Below are 15,417 nucleotides of genomic sequence, written 5' to 3'. Positions count from 1 at the left end.
ACAACATGCAGAGGAAACTCGCTATGAAAATAGGGTGCCGGGTTTATCCTTCATTCACCTGAGAGAACAGCGGGAGGAATAATGGGATGCATGAACTCTGTTACACTGGGTGGATATGAACAATATGTGGTTCAGGTTTTGGAGATTTGGAAATGTGTCTGTAGGAATTTGTGGCCATTCAGTTGAAGAGCATTTTTCAAGTCAGGTGCTGATACTGGACTGCAAAACCAGGCTTGCTATTCATGGTTGTCTAGTGGGTAGAGCTTTGGGCTGTCAATTGAAAGGTTGAGAGCTCGACTCACAGCTTTGCCATGCAGCCACTGTTGGACCCTTGTGCAAGGCCCTTAACCCTCTCGGGTCCAGGGGCGCTGTACAATGGCTGACCCTGCGCTTCCAAACAAGCTGGGGTATGCAAAGAAAGAATTTAATTTCTGTATATGTATATATGACAATTAAAGACATTCTACACTGTTTAGCACGGTTGAGGTCAGGGCTCTGTGCTGGTCAAACTCATCAAACCATTGGTGAGTTTGAAAACCTAGTGACCTGCCTTGCTGTCATACTGTCTACATGGGCAGCTGCCAAAGTAGAGAGGATTCTAATAAGTCATCTACTTATTAGACAGGTTATTCGAACGCATTACTTAGACAGTGATAACATCGCATTTCGTTTACTAAGCTAACACAGTTAGCATCATGCCATTAAAACCAATGGGATAAGGTGGCACAACGCGCTAGCATGTCAAATAACATCTCCCTCCGTGTAACGAAAACGGTTAAACTGTCCCTGACGAGCCCAAACTTGCAAATAAATACAGTTGTACACGTTTATACAAATTAAAAATCAATAATAATTTATTAACATTTAAAAATAACTTAGTTCTTTGCTTTTTTTGTGAGAAAAGTCGTGCCGCACTGAATGCTGGGATTGCCTTCATTGCTAAGGAAGCATCGGATGCTCCCTCGTTCTCCACTCAAAAACTGTTGGAATTTTAAGGTGCCTTAGTAGGGAGGATATTAAGGCATCTAGGATTTCGACCAGACTACTTCTTGGGAGCGCGCACAGGATGACATAAAATGCTGTCTGTGTAGAGAGCTCACTAGGTTTTCGAACACACCCCATGTCTTTATACACTGGAACAGGAAAGGGCTCTCCCTAAACTGTTGCCCAGCTGTTGGAAGCATATCATTTTGTTTTATGTATAATTGATTTTATACACTTGTTAGAAATGGACGTGTCTGAAATTCTATACATCTGTAACAAGATTAATAGGGCAGTTGTAGCCTAGTGGTTAAAGTACTGAACTAGTAATCAAAAGGTCACTGGTTCAAGCCCCACCACTGCCAGATTGCCACTGTTGGGCCCTTAAGCAAGGCCCTTAACCCTCAGTTGCTTAGACAGTATACTGTCACAGTCGCTTTGGATAAAAGAGTCAGCTAAATGCTGAAAATGTAAATGTAAAGACATCCTATATTGTTAGGCAGGGTTAAGGTCAGGGCTCTGTGCAGGCCGAACTCATCAAACCACATCTTCATACACTGGAACAGGAAGGGGCTCTCCCTAAACTGTTGCCCAGCTGTTGGAAGCATATAATTCTTTCTATGTGTAATTGATTGATGTGCCAGATTGCCACTGTTGGGCCCTTAAGCAAGGTCCTTAACCCTCAATTGTCTAGACCATATACTGTCACAGTATTGTAAGTTGCTTTGGATATTCTGTCAGTCTTGGACATTTCACAATGCAGCTGATGTGTTGTCTAATTAGCTGAGTGTTTGGATAAATTAATAGCAGGGCAGGACTGGGACTGGAAGGACAGAGGAGGATGATGAGGAAGACTCTCCAGGGAGGACAGCTATTAGTGAAATTAGATTTACTGAATGGAGACCTTGTTTTTAAAGGTCAAGTTCATATTACGGGTGGAACGGTGGCGCAGTGGGTAGCGCTGTCGCCTCACAGTTCGACTTCCCAGTCAGACGAGTTTGCATGTTCCCTCTGTGTCCCTGTGGGCTTCCTCCGGGTGCTCCGGTTGTCTCCTATAGGTCCCATTAGTTTGTGTGTATGTGTCTGCACTGTGATGGACTGGTGACCTGTCCAGTGTGTTTTCTGCATTTCGCCCAACAAATGAGACCCACCGCAACCCTGACCAGGGTAAAGCGGGGGCAAAACAGACAATGAATGAATGAATAAATGAATGAATATTAAATTACCTCAAGGAATTTAACTGATTCCAGACGAATAATCAACATTCTTAAGAGAGAACATGCACTATATGAGCAAAAGTATATAGACACCCCTTCTAAAGGGAGTTTGCCACACTCTCTGTTAACAAACATAAAGAATGAATTATATATAATGAATGTTATGCTTTAGGCTATAATACAACAGTTTGGGCACAAAGACAGGCATGGTTTGATTATAATGAGTGTAATGTAATAGAACTCTAATGGCCTTAAAAGAGCCCTGAGCTAAACTCTGTTGAACATGTTTAAGCTAGACCTTTTCCTCCAACAGATGCTTTTGACTACACAAATTCCCACAGTCACACCCTGCAACTCCACATCACTGCCCATGGTTTTGGAATAAAATGTCCAACATGCTCAAGGTCAGCTCCGGAATTATTGGCGCCATTGGTAAAACCGGTCATAAGTCTTTGTGGTTCATGTGCCTGCATGTGTATGGTGGTAAAAAATTGAGTGGCTGCTCAGGTGGCACAGCGGTAAAAACACACGCTGGAACCAGAGCTGGGATCTCGAATACATCGTAACCTGCCGGCTAAGGCTGAGCGGCCACATGAACAACGATTGGCCTGTTGTTCAGATATGGGCGGGACTAAGCCGGATGGGGTCTCTCTCCCATGACTGGTGCAATTACGACCTCTGCTGGCTGATTGATCGCACCTTCACAGAAATGAGAAAAGAGTGATCTCAGGGTGTGTCTCTCCGTACACAGCGCTGAGCTGCACTGCACTCGTCAAAGTGTAGGTGATAAAATGCATACGGCATGCTGCCCACGTGTCGGAGGGGGCGTGGGTTAGCTTCGTTCTCCTCAATCAGAGCAGGAGACATGCATAAACTAAATAATAATAATAAAAAAATCGAGTGTATAATGAAAGCGTAACATTTTTTGGGGAATATACCAAATTTCTCACAGACGGTGACTGACAATGAAGATCAAATCCAGGTCTGCTGGACCTTTGATGCTGTTCGTTTTTTACTCTTCCAGCTAAGTCTAGTGTCAAGGAACTGCTGCACAGAGCCCTGACATCAACCCTACTCAACACAAATTCCCACAGACTTCACCATGAGAGGGTCTTTCCAGAAGTGTGGAGGAGCAGGGTCTACATACCTTTGGTCATGTACTGGATACAGAATATTGATGTAAAGATCTATTTTTGTAGCCAAGGTATTCTGATCAGGATCGTATTGGGACTGGAACCTATTCACTAGTCCATCACGGGTCATAAAACACCCACTAATTTATTCAGTAGTCGATATACCTTTCTGTACAAGGCTGGGAAGTGAAAGGCCCCAAGGGAAGCACATCTGAGCCATTTCTACCAGCTGAGCTGCAAAGTATTGCGTTGTGTAAATACACCGATCAGGCATAACATTATGACCACCTCCTTGTTTCTACACTCACTGTCCATGTAATCAGCTCCACTTACCATATAGAAGCAGTCCATCAGTTTCATTACATACTTTTAGCCTGCTTTCACCACTACAGAGCAGGTATTATCTGGGTGGTGGATCATTCTCAGCACTGCAGTGACACTGACATGGTGGTGGTGTGTTAGTGTGTGTTGTGCTGGTAAGAGTGGATAAGACACAGCAGCGCTGATGGAATTTTTAAACACCTCACTGTCACTGCTGGACTGAAAATAGTCCACCAACCAAAGATATCCAGCCAACAGCGCCCTGTGGGTAGCGCCTGTGACCACTGATGAAGGTCTAGAAGATGACCAATTTAATCAGCAGCAACAGATGAGCGATCGTCTCTGACTTTACATCTATCTACAAGGTGGACCAACTAGATAGGAGTGTCTAATAGAGTGGACAGTGAGTGCACACGGTATTTAAAAACTCCAGCAGCACTGCTGTGTCTGATCCACTCATACCAGCACAACACACACTAACACACCACCACCATGTCAGTGTCACAGCAGTGCTGAGAATGATCCACCACCTAAATAATACCTGCTCTGTGGGGGTCCTGGGGGTCCTGACCATTGAAGAACAGGGTGAAAGCAAGTTAAAAAGGTATGTAGAGAAATAAATGGACTACAGTCAGTAATTGTAGAACTTCAAAGTGCTTATATATGGTAAGTGGAGCTGATAAAATGGACCAGGAACCAGGAGGTGGTTTTAATGATCGGTGTAAAGTTATTGGAATTGGCTGTGAGTTGTTATGAAATTAGTAAGAAATGCATGATCTACATTAGTTGAGGTGTTGAAGGTGATTAGCAGAAGTGAACATGCAGCAAATGTAAACTGGTGAGCCGGGGCAATATAATCTGAGCAACCTGAGCTGCTGTGTTCTCAACTAGCCTTATCTTATTTAAAGACACTGCACAACAGCAAGCACCACTTAAGGCTAACATGTTTCCAATGACCCCAAGACACCTGAATTTGACAACTGTGAGTTTATTAACATCCTATTCCAACATCATGAACTGTCAAAGCCTTGTCCTCACCATCATGTTGCGATGACAGCCACCATTCTTCTTTTAACACTTTCTACAAGATTTTGAAGTGCATCTCAGATTAGGCATCTTATTAGACGACAAAGTCTGGCCCATATCGGACTAATTTTAATTGAGCCCAAACATTTTTAATGGGGTTGAGATCAGGTCAAGAGAGCAAGCCACTGGAGTTCCTCTTCACTAAACTTGTCAAACCATGGGTCTAGTAGAGAGGATACTAATAAGTCATCGACTTATAAGTCACGTTATTTGAACGCACTACTTAGACAGCGATTCCATCCGTTTGCACTTACTAAGCTAACACAGTTAGCATTATGCCATTCAAACTAGTGGCTGAGGTGGCACAACATGCTAGCATGTCAACAGCCTCCTTCTCAGTAGCGCATAGGATGACGTAAAATGCTGTCTATGTAGAGAGCTCACTAGGTTTTCAAACACACCCCACTATTGCCACAAGTTAGAAGCATTTACCATATTTTATAACTGAATTGGGCACTCGAGTGGATTAGCGGCGATAGATTCGGGTGATAGATTGGCGCTCAGTCCAGGGTGCATTCCTGCCTTATGCTCACTGTTTTTGGAAAAACCGAACCCACCGCAACACTGACCAGGACAAAGCAGTGCCAAAAATAGAAAAATTTATAAATTAATAATTATTTATTTATAAAATAAATAAAATATCAGCAACACAAACGTAATAATTACATGTGCAATTTTAAGCATTTACGGCTTTCAGTAATTCCTTAACATCATGAATGGATAACATGGGTCTTACTTTATTTATTTTTGCATTTTCTCCCATTTTTCTCTCAATTTAGTGTAGTCAGTTTGTCTTCCGCTGCTGGGGGATCCCTGATTGCAGTCAAGGTGGGTATATTGCTGCTCACGCCTCCCTCGACCCACGCGCAGCCCATAGTGAAACCCTTTTTCACCTATGCACTCTGCACAGACGCCTCTCAATTTGTCAATCAGGGTACTTACACAGCGTTTGAAGACCCCACCCACATAGTCCGGTCATCCCGCCCAAGCAGAACCGTGTCTGCTGCAGGCACTGCCAATTATGCCCGCTAGATGGCACGCAGCCAACCAGTGGCACCGCCGAGTTTGGAAGCGAGGAATTCAGAATCTCGGAGCAGTCATGCTGACACAAGTAAGGCTCTTCCTCAAACTATTGCCAGTTAGAAGCATATACCATATTTTATTTAATTAGGTTCTCAGTCTATCTATTACACTAGCCCACTGAAATTTGCTCTGCCAGGGGTGGATTCCTGCCTTATGCCCAGGGTTTTTGGGAAAAACCGAACCCACCACAACACTGACCAGGACAAAGCAGTGCCAAATTATAGTGCCATACCATTATGAATGAATGAAGATCATCCCATTTCAGTCAACAGTGCCATCCAGTGAGCTAAACATATACTGGATATAAAAAATATATACATACATATACAGCTTTACTGTCAGCATTAGAAGGGGGAGGGTGCCGTGTTTAGGTTGTAGACTGCTATGCATTATGTTGTTGTCATTGTATGAGTGTATATGTGTGTGTGTGTGTGTGTCAGAAGGAGGGGGGTGCCTGTACACTCTTCCGTTCACATGATGTACAGTATATCACTGTCTGCTAACGCTCTATAACAGACGGCAATCCGGATGGATGTGGACATCATAAGCATTATACTGCCTGCTGCTTCATACACCTACTGTACTCTTCACTAGCTCAGCCCAACCCCCACACACACATAAATATATATACACACACACACATACATACATGCACTACCACGGCCATTTATTTATAAACTCTACCTCACACTGCAATGGGAACATGTAAGAGTGTGTATAATCATGAGAATCATGATCATGAGAATATGTGGACGCCAGACCATGAGCTTGTTGGACATAGCCATTTGCTTGAAATTGATGACCCCCTCCCACTTCCTGACATTTTTTGGATGTAACAGCTAAGCAAGATTTTCTTTGTGAAAATGTGACAATGTATGTTGGAATTTGTGCCTATTTAGTAAAGAAGCATTTGTAATATTACAAGAGGTGCTGTAAACAAATAATGGTTTAATTTATCCCAGCAAGAGTCCTGCATGACCAAATCAATTTTATACACCTGATACTTAATTACTTGGTGTGTCCACTTACTTTTGGCAAGAATACTTAATAATTAAATACTTAATAATTACTTGGTGTGTCCACTTACTTTTGGCAAGAATGCTTAATAATGAAGTACTTAATAATAAACTGGTGTGTCCTCTTACTTTTGGCAAGAATACATAATAATTATATACTTAATAATAACTTCCTGGTGTGTCCACTTTTACTTTTGGAAAGAATACCTACTAATTAAATACTAAGTAATAACTTGGTGTGTCCACTTACTTTTGGCAAGAATACTTAATAATTAAATACTTAATAATAACTTGGTGTGTCCACTTACTTTTGGCAAGAATACTTGATAATTAAATCCTTAATGAATACTTGGTGTGTTCACTTACTTTTGGCAAGAATACTTAATAATTAAATACTAGATAATAACTTGGTGTGTCCTCTTACTTTTGGCAATAATACTTAATAATTGAATCCTTAATAATTATTTGGTGTGTCCACTTACTTTTGGCAAGAATACTTAATAATTAAGTACTTAATAATAACTACCTGGTGTGTCCACTTACTTTTGGCAAAAATACTTAATAATTAAATACTTAATAATTACCTGGTGTGTCCACTTACTTTTGCAACATGAATGTGTTTTAATGTAAAGCTCAAATATGGGGAGATTTCTTCCCATCAGCTATCATTCTTCTGGGGTAACAGCTGTCATCCCCGGGGGTATGGGATGGGGTAGGGGTGGGGTGGGGGGTATATGGGGGATTATGGTTCAATGATAACAGTGTGTACATGAGTGTAGACACAATTAACATGTGCAGCCAATGGGCCGGCAGCAGCCCCGGAGTGCCAAATCCAAGATGCTACAAAGATCAGAGCCCGGAGCATGCCAATCTGTTCCCCTTTATTCTCCGCTCCCTCTCGCTTCTTCCACCTCTCAGTTGTTTGTTAGCCGATTGTTAAGGAGGGTGCACTGGGGTTCACAGAGCTGGTACGGGTTTAGCCTCAGCCTGAGCTGGCGTAACCCTCAGTGGCGCTACGGCACCGGATGAATAATGCATTCATAGACGTGTCAGTCAGGGGACAATGAGGCTGCTTGATTTTCACAGCCTGAGGATTCATGGGTCCTCATCAAACACGTATCTGTTTTTATAAAGTCAGTGACTTCACCATTGTGCTGGGTGTGTTTGGGCGGCATGGTGGTGGAGCAGCTGGTGGAGTAGATGCCGCACGCCATTATGAGTCCTCGGGGGCTGAGTTCGATCCTTTACTTCCTGTGAAGTGTTTGCATGACATTCCTGTTTCCCTGCAAGGGTTTCTAATAGGTTCTTTGGTTTTCCTCCACTCCTCAAAATTGTGGATTGATTATGTCATAACTGCTTCTAGGTGTCAGTGGTAATCCGACCCTGCGTGATAGTGCTTCTGGATGATAACATACCCACCAGGACCCTGACCAGGATGATGCAGTTGTTGAAAATGACTGTTTTTTAAATGAATATTAATTTGGTTCATTTACTCCATTACATCTATGAAAGTAACTCCTGAAATAAATTGCACATTTTAATGCAATTCAATTCAACCTTCAGCTTATTTTTATAGGAATTTAGAAGAGCTGTGGTGAAAAAATCTAATGCTCTGGGACTTTACTGAACCACAGTGAGAGCCACCATTTCAAAATAATTCCCGTTCCAATAAAAAATATATCATTTAGAGCCATTTACAGCCATACACTATTATATTTCTGAACCAAATTGATATAGTTATACACCGATAAGCCTTAACATTAAAACCACCTCCTTGTTTCTACACTCACTGTCCATTTTATTAGCTCCACTTACCATATAGAAGCACTTTGTAGTTCTACAATTACTGACTGTAGTCCATCTATTTCTCTGCATGCTTATTTAACCTTCTTTTACTTTAATCTTTAATGGTCAGGACCCCCACAGGACCACTACAGAGTAGGTATTATTTAGGTGGTGGATCATCCTCAGCACTGCACTGACACTGAAATGGTGGTGGTGTGTTAGTGTGTGTTGTGCTGGTATGAGTGGATAAGACACAGCAGCACTGCTGGAGTTTTTAATCACTGTCACTGCTGGACTGAGAATAGTCCACCAACCAAAAATATCCAGCCAACAGCACCCCGTGGGCAGCGTCCTGTGACCACTGGTGAAGGTCTAGAAGATGACCAACTCAAACAGCAGCAATAGATGAGCGATCGTCTCTGACTTTACATCTACAAGGTGGACCAACTAGATAGGAGTGTCTAATAGAATGAATAGTGAGTGGACACGGTATTTAAAAACTCCAGCAGCGCTGCTGTGTCTGATCCACTCATACCAACACACACTAACACACCACCACCATGTCCGTGTCACTGCAGTGCTGAGAATGATCCACCACCTAAATAATACCTGCTCTTTGGGGGTCCTGACCATTGAAGAACAGGGTGAAAGCAGGTTAAAAATGTATGTAGAGAAACAGATGGACTACAGTCAGTAATTGTAGAACTACAAAGTGACACTATATGGTAAGTGGAGCTGATAAAATGGACAGTAAGTGTACTGTAGAAACAAGGAGGTGGTTTTAATGTTGTGGCTGATCAGTGTATATTTTAATACTAAATATACCATTTAAAGTACCAATGGCTCCTGTTTTTGTAAAATAACTAAAGAATTCTGGTCCAGTTTCAAATAAAATCTTTAGCATTAACATTAGGGACGTCACAAAATAACAGATAAACCCAATGATGAACCCAACATAAAGAACAAGATGAACCCAATTGATGGAACTCTGGCACAGAAAAAACACCTGAAAAATCCACAGTGCTGTTTTTACCCCAACCCCCACCCCGCCCGCTCCACTATTTTTTTTGGATGTATCTAATTTTCTGTGCAACCCCGTGACCTGTGCATATTGCACAACACCCTGGCTGGCTGAGGATGGTACACGACTCCTGTGACACGACCAGCGCCAGATTTTTACACAGTCTAAGCACATATGAAAGACTACGCTGCTCTATTTCATCCATCAGACACGGACAGAGATGCCGCTGAGACTCGAACTTGAGAGTCAAGGGTTTGTGGTGATGGGCTTCAGTGATGGCATAGTTACCTTTAAAAAGTAACTTAGTTACTTTATTGATTATTTGATTTTAAAAGTAACTTAGTTACTTTATTGATTACTTGATTTTAAAAGTAACTAAGTTAGATTACAAGTTACTTTATTAGTTACATTCAGCAGCTGCCGTAATGCAACTGGAGCTGCATAGGCAATTGAAGCGGAATAAGAAACAAGAAAGATGGCGGAAAACGGAGTCCTCTGTTCACAAGTGTAAGTAAGATAAATAAAATAAAATTTTTAAAGACAAATAAATAACAAAAAGACGATAAATATTCAAAATTTTGGCGAGTGGGGTTTGTAATGAGTCTGTAACTATGGTGATATTACGTCATCACGTCCCCACGTGTAGTACGTAGCGGTGTTGTGTGCATACTGCACACTTCTGTACTGAAAGTATGTACTTCTTTAACGGCCGAGTAGTGCATACTTCCTCCAATCTAGTGCATACTCTGTAAGTATGCGATTTCGGACGCAGCTCGTGACTTAATTGTCGCATAGGCCAGACGTCACTCCCCGAGTTGCAAAAATAGTAACGCACAGTAACTTGGATAAGTAACTGTAATCTGATTACTGGATTGGAAATAGTAACTCGTTAGATTACTTGTAACTGAAAAATGTGGTCAGATACTAAGTAACGCGTTACTGACATCAGTGATGGGCTTATAGCATATTAGATCTCAGCACCACCCGAGCACCTCTGAAGATTCTTAAACCTTTTGCAGTAACATTTAAAAAAAAAAACTAAACACGTTTTGCTTATTTTGTCAGGTAATACAATTTTTCTTTTAAAATTTTTCATGTTCTTGACTATATTACATCGTCCTATAGTGTCATCAGTACATCCATATAAATATAGGTATATTATATATGCATGTATTCTAACCTCTGATCAGGACATACATCATACTAGAACATAAATCATCCAGAAACAAAGAACAGTGTGACAGCAGATAATCCGTGACTGTATCAGTGTGAATGTGACCGGACTGCTGGATGACATTTGCACGATGAAATACAATCTGCACACAAGCTCTCGGGTTATGTGCTGACATGTACAATCAGAGTCAAGAGCTAAAAATGTCCAGCCAGGTTTTACATCCTTGAGATCCAAATCAGAGCAGGTCTGTGTCAGAGGACGGGTACAGACTGGCATGTTTCTGTGCTCTGTTTGATGATTGAGGTTGTAATACAGCATTGTCAATGGCATGAGCAATAAACGTGAGGGTAAAAGCAGTGCTCAGACCTCAGTAGACTTATTAGGTAATTCCAGGTCCTATTACAGTTTTTCTTGATTTCTATGAAAACGCTCCTTGTTCAGAAGGACTGAAGTCATGATGGAATCCTGCCCACTGTTTTCCACTCAATGCTGCTGAGAGATTCTGGACATGAGACCACATTTAATCATGACAAACACATAGAGCTGGATTTTCCAATGACACTGTTACACCTGAATAAGTCCTGACCACCGTCAGGCCACATATAGTGAGTGCTAGCCAATACACTGAAGTATTTCTACAGCATACTGTATGTCTGAAACACTGCGCTTAACACTGGAAAAAACCTGAAGGACTCTGAGAATTATTTACATAGAACCTACAATTCTGGTACAAGAAATTAGAACTTTGCTTTTTTTGTCAACACTTCCAGTAGCAACACCTCCAGTATGTTCAGGACCAAAGGATTTGGTTACTGTTCTGTTCCATAGGTTTCTGGCATAGTTCAACAGGTTTCAATTGCAGTAACTAATTACTCAGTTTCAGTACCAAAGATACCACTGGCAGTAGCAAAGGTGCAAGTTTTAGAATTCCAGTGGTAAAGATACATGTTTTACTGTGGTACCAAATGTTCAATAATAAAAAGTACCACATAGGTTGAATTCCATCTGTACCAATGACCATTAAATTTTTTCCCATGCACTAACGATTCTCTTTTTAGTGCTAAGGTTTTTAAATCAAATGGAACTAGTTATAAAAGAAAAAAAATTATACCAAAAAATACTAGTGGTACCAGTAGTAAAAATAACTAGGTCTAGGTAAAAATTCTCACTGTACTAACCACTAATTTTTCCCATAAATCCTGTTCAGACTGCCAGTCCTTGCTGCTTAAATAATGCTACACCATCCAGTAGAAGTAACAAACAAACAGCTCTCTTTTTAGTTCCAAGGTTGTTAAATCAAACTGAACTTTTGAAGATTTTTTTGTCCAGTTTAGGTTACCAATATCCAAAATCTCAATGTACAAAGCACACATTTTTCCCATAAATCCTGTCCAGACTGACAGTCCCTGCTGCTTAAAAAATGCTACTACCACCATTCCAGTGACAGTAGCATAAGCGCAAGTTTTAAAAAGAAAACAATCTGATTCCAGTATTAAAGATACATGTTTTAGTATCAAATATTCCAGTATCAAATATTCCAGTATCTGTTTCACAGGGTCAAATTACATCTGTACCAATGACTTTAGCTAAATGAATAAATGAAAATGAATGAAAGTATAAAAGATAAGTATAAAACATTTCACTTTTTAATTTTTAATTTTGAAAAATAACCAAATATACCATTTGCAGTGATTCACTATTATAGTCACATGTTCTGGGAGAAAAAGTCTTCAGTCCCACTACTAAAGGTTCTCTTTTTAATACCAAGGTTTCTAAACCAAACTGAACTAGTCATATATTTTAATACCAAACATACCAGTTTAGGTACGATTGACTCCTTCTCTAGTAAAAAAAAAATCTAGGTCTAAAGAATTCTGGTCCAGTTCAGGTTACCAATATCCAAAATTTTCACTGTCCTGAGGACTATTTTTTCCTATGAATCTTGACCAGACTGACAGTCCCTGCTGCTCAAATAATGCTACTACTACCATGTATTACAGTGGGGATCATTTTAGTTTTTGATTATTTTGGATGGCACTTTAAATAAGTTTGTAAGGAAGGTTTAATACAGTTTTCCTCAACAATCCATTAAAATTATGAATAATTTTAATTTCATCATGGTGTTGATTTTGTATTTTGTTGGTGTTGATAATGTTTATCTTTATGTATGTTAGTAATAATACAGCAGCAAACACGCTTCTTAATCAAATGACCAATCAGACAAAAATGTTCACAAATGTTGACAAAGGTGAGTAAAGTAAAAACACATATTTCGTTTTTATCAACTGCTTTGTCCTGGTCAGGATCGCTGCAGGTCTGGTTTCACCAGGAAACACTGGGCGCAAAGCAGGAATACCCTGGACAAGATATAAACCTATTGCAGGGTTTAGCCACAGACAAAAACAAAGCCTTGTTTTCGTAAACGCCCGGTCGGCTGATAGCACCGGAGAGATCATAACCTAGATCTCAGCAGTGCTGGGCTAGCGTCATAGACCACTGAGCCACTCGAGTGTCATTAAACATAAAAATACTCATTAAAAGAGTATGTTGCATGTTGTTACTTAAGAAAGAGTGTGAAAGCTCAGCAGCCACAAAGCGCGCTGAATTTTTACCCTTTTTAATGTGTGGAATAAGAGAATCGACCCTTGGTTAGCCTAGTGGGTAGAGCTTTAGGCTATCAACCAGAAGATTGGCGGTTCAAATCCAGGCTCTGCTATGCAGCCACTGTTGGGTCCTTGAGCAAGACCCTTAACCCTGTCTGCTCCAGGGGCACCGTATGATGGCTGACCCTGAGCTCTGACCCCAGCTTCCAAACAAGCTGGGATATGCAAAGAAAGAATTTCATTGTACTGTACAACTGTATATGTATATTTGACAAATAAAGGATATCTTCTTCTTCGTATAGTACTGGTTCAGGTGTATCTGAGATGTCTAATCTGGTACATTCCTTCATAATGCTTTGTTCACTTCATTGTTTTCATTGTTCATTAATTGAGAAGCGTGCTGCATCTTGAGATTAGATTATGGAAAAGCTTAATCTGCTAAACCAATAATAAGTAGACACTGACACCTAGATCAGCTGCTGATACCTTGTACTACCTAACTGGCAACATTCGGTATGAATGTGTACTCAGACACAAATACAGTTACAGAAAAGGTTGAGTCCTGTAGACCAGGGTTTTCACTTAGTGTGCTGAATCTTACATTTGTAATGTGTGGAATAAGAGACTTGAACCTCAGTTGATCTGTTCATGGTATGTTTACATGATTTGGTAAATTTCTTCATTAATGTTTTCACTGTGCATTAATCGAGAAGTGTGTTGCATCTTGAGGTCAGATAAGGAAAGATACTAATCTGATAAACCAATTATAACTAGATGGTGACACCCAGATTAGCTGCTGATACTTTGTACTACCTGGCTGGCAACTATTACTATTACTATCAGTTCATTTAGTACGAATGTGTAATCAGACATGAATTATGTTACAGAAAATGTTGAGTCCTGTAGACCAGGGTTACATCCCTTGCCAAAAAATGGAAAATATTAATTAAATAAACAAACTTTAACAGGTGCATAAACATGAAATGAACGTGTCCACATATGTGTCCTTGTGGAAGCTTTACATTACATGTTGTGAACCACAGTAAGACCAGATTGCCACCGTTTTCATTAATTAGGTATATTTTGTTTGTGTGGCCGGGGGTTGCGGTAAAAATCATGGACAAAAAGTTTAAAAACCCTGCTGTAAACCCTCTGTCCTTAATGCACCTGTGCGATGCTGATACTGTACACACCAATTATGCATAAGGCACCGGCTTGCGCTGGCACAGCATGAACGTTAACCAAGGTTGCCAATCCCAGATGATACCATCATTATACGATTATTATTTACCCATCGAACAATTATACATACATGGTGTTTCCTGGGGTTGCCAGGTGGTATATGAGTCCGCCTCGGCACAGCTTTGTGTTCAGCCTGAATTAGGACAATCAGTCATTTCTCCACGTCAGTGCTTATGCATGTGAGAAGCTTAACAAATGTCTGCCTCATTTTTCTTACCCTCCATATGACAGGAGAATCTGCATGCATAATAATTAGAAGTCTCTCTCAGTCTTTGGTGTTATTTTTAATAGCAGAAAAGCATTCTCACCTTTTTGTTTTATTCCTTCCACATGCTGCTGTGGTTCTTCTTTCAGATTGCTCTTCTTTTGTTTTTCCTCAGATTGCATCCCTATCATGCCTTTATTTCTCCTGCTGTAAAGGTCCAGATTTGGTGTTTGGAGACCGGCTTTGAGAAAACTGATGCTCTGATGCTGTGATGCTCGGATACAGAAGATGCCGGTGTTTTTTTTTGTTTTTTTTGCTATTGCTTTTTTTTCTCTGGAATAAACGAATGAAAGATGCAGACCAGAAGCAGCCACAATCTCTGTCGCAGTCTGATTCTTTTCTTCTTTTCTTCTTGCTCTTAGATTAGCGTAACGTCTACAGAGCAAGTACCCTGCCAGGACGCATACAGAGAGACGTCTGCCGGTGGGTTTATGTGGATCCGCTCGCCTCTTGGCCGAGGCTGAGACCCCCCTGCTACACTTGAGATGGT

The 15,417-nt window shown here is 40.7% G+C and overlaps 1 protein-coding gene across 2 annotated transcripts in view; it reads right to left on the bottom strand.

Moving 5' to 3' along the window:
- The window catches only part of b3gat1a (beta-1,3-glucuronyltransferase 1 (glucuronosyltransferase P) a), a 110,936-nt gene extending 95,886 nt beyond the window's left edge, over nucleotides 1–15,050 (bottom strand). For both annotated transcript variants that reach the window (XM_063004431.1, XM_063004432.1), the window contains exon 1: nucleotides 14,971–15,050. The gene's annotated coding sequence lies outside the window, so the exon portion shown is untranslated. The remainder of the gene's footprint in view (nucleotides 1–14,970) is intronic.
- Nucleotides 15,051–15,417: the final 367 nt, after the last annotated feature.

Source organism: Trichomycterus rosablanca, chromosome 11 (genome assembly GCF_030014385.1).
Source record: "Trichomycterus rosablanca isolate fTriRos1 chromosome 11, fTriRos1.hap1, whole genome shotgun sequence".
In the NCBI taxonomy this organism is placed as follows: domain Eukaryota; kingdom Metazoa; phylum Chordata; class Actinopteri; order Siluriformes; family Trichomycteridae; genus Trichomycterus; species Trichomycterus rosablanca.
Note: the sequence above shows the minus strand (reverse complement) of the source record. Positions and strands in the feature narration are given on the sequence as shown.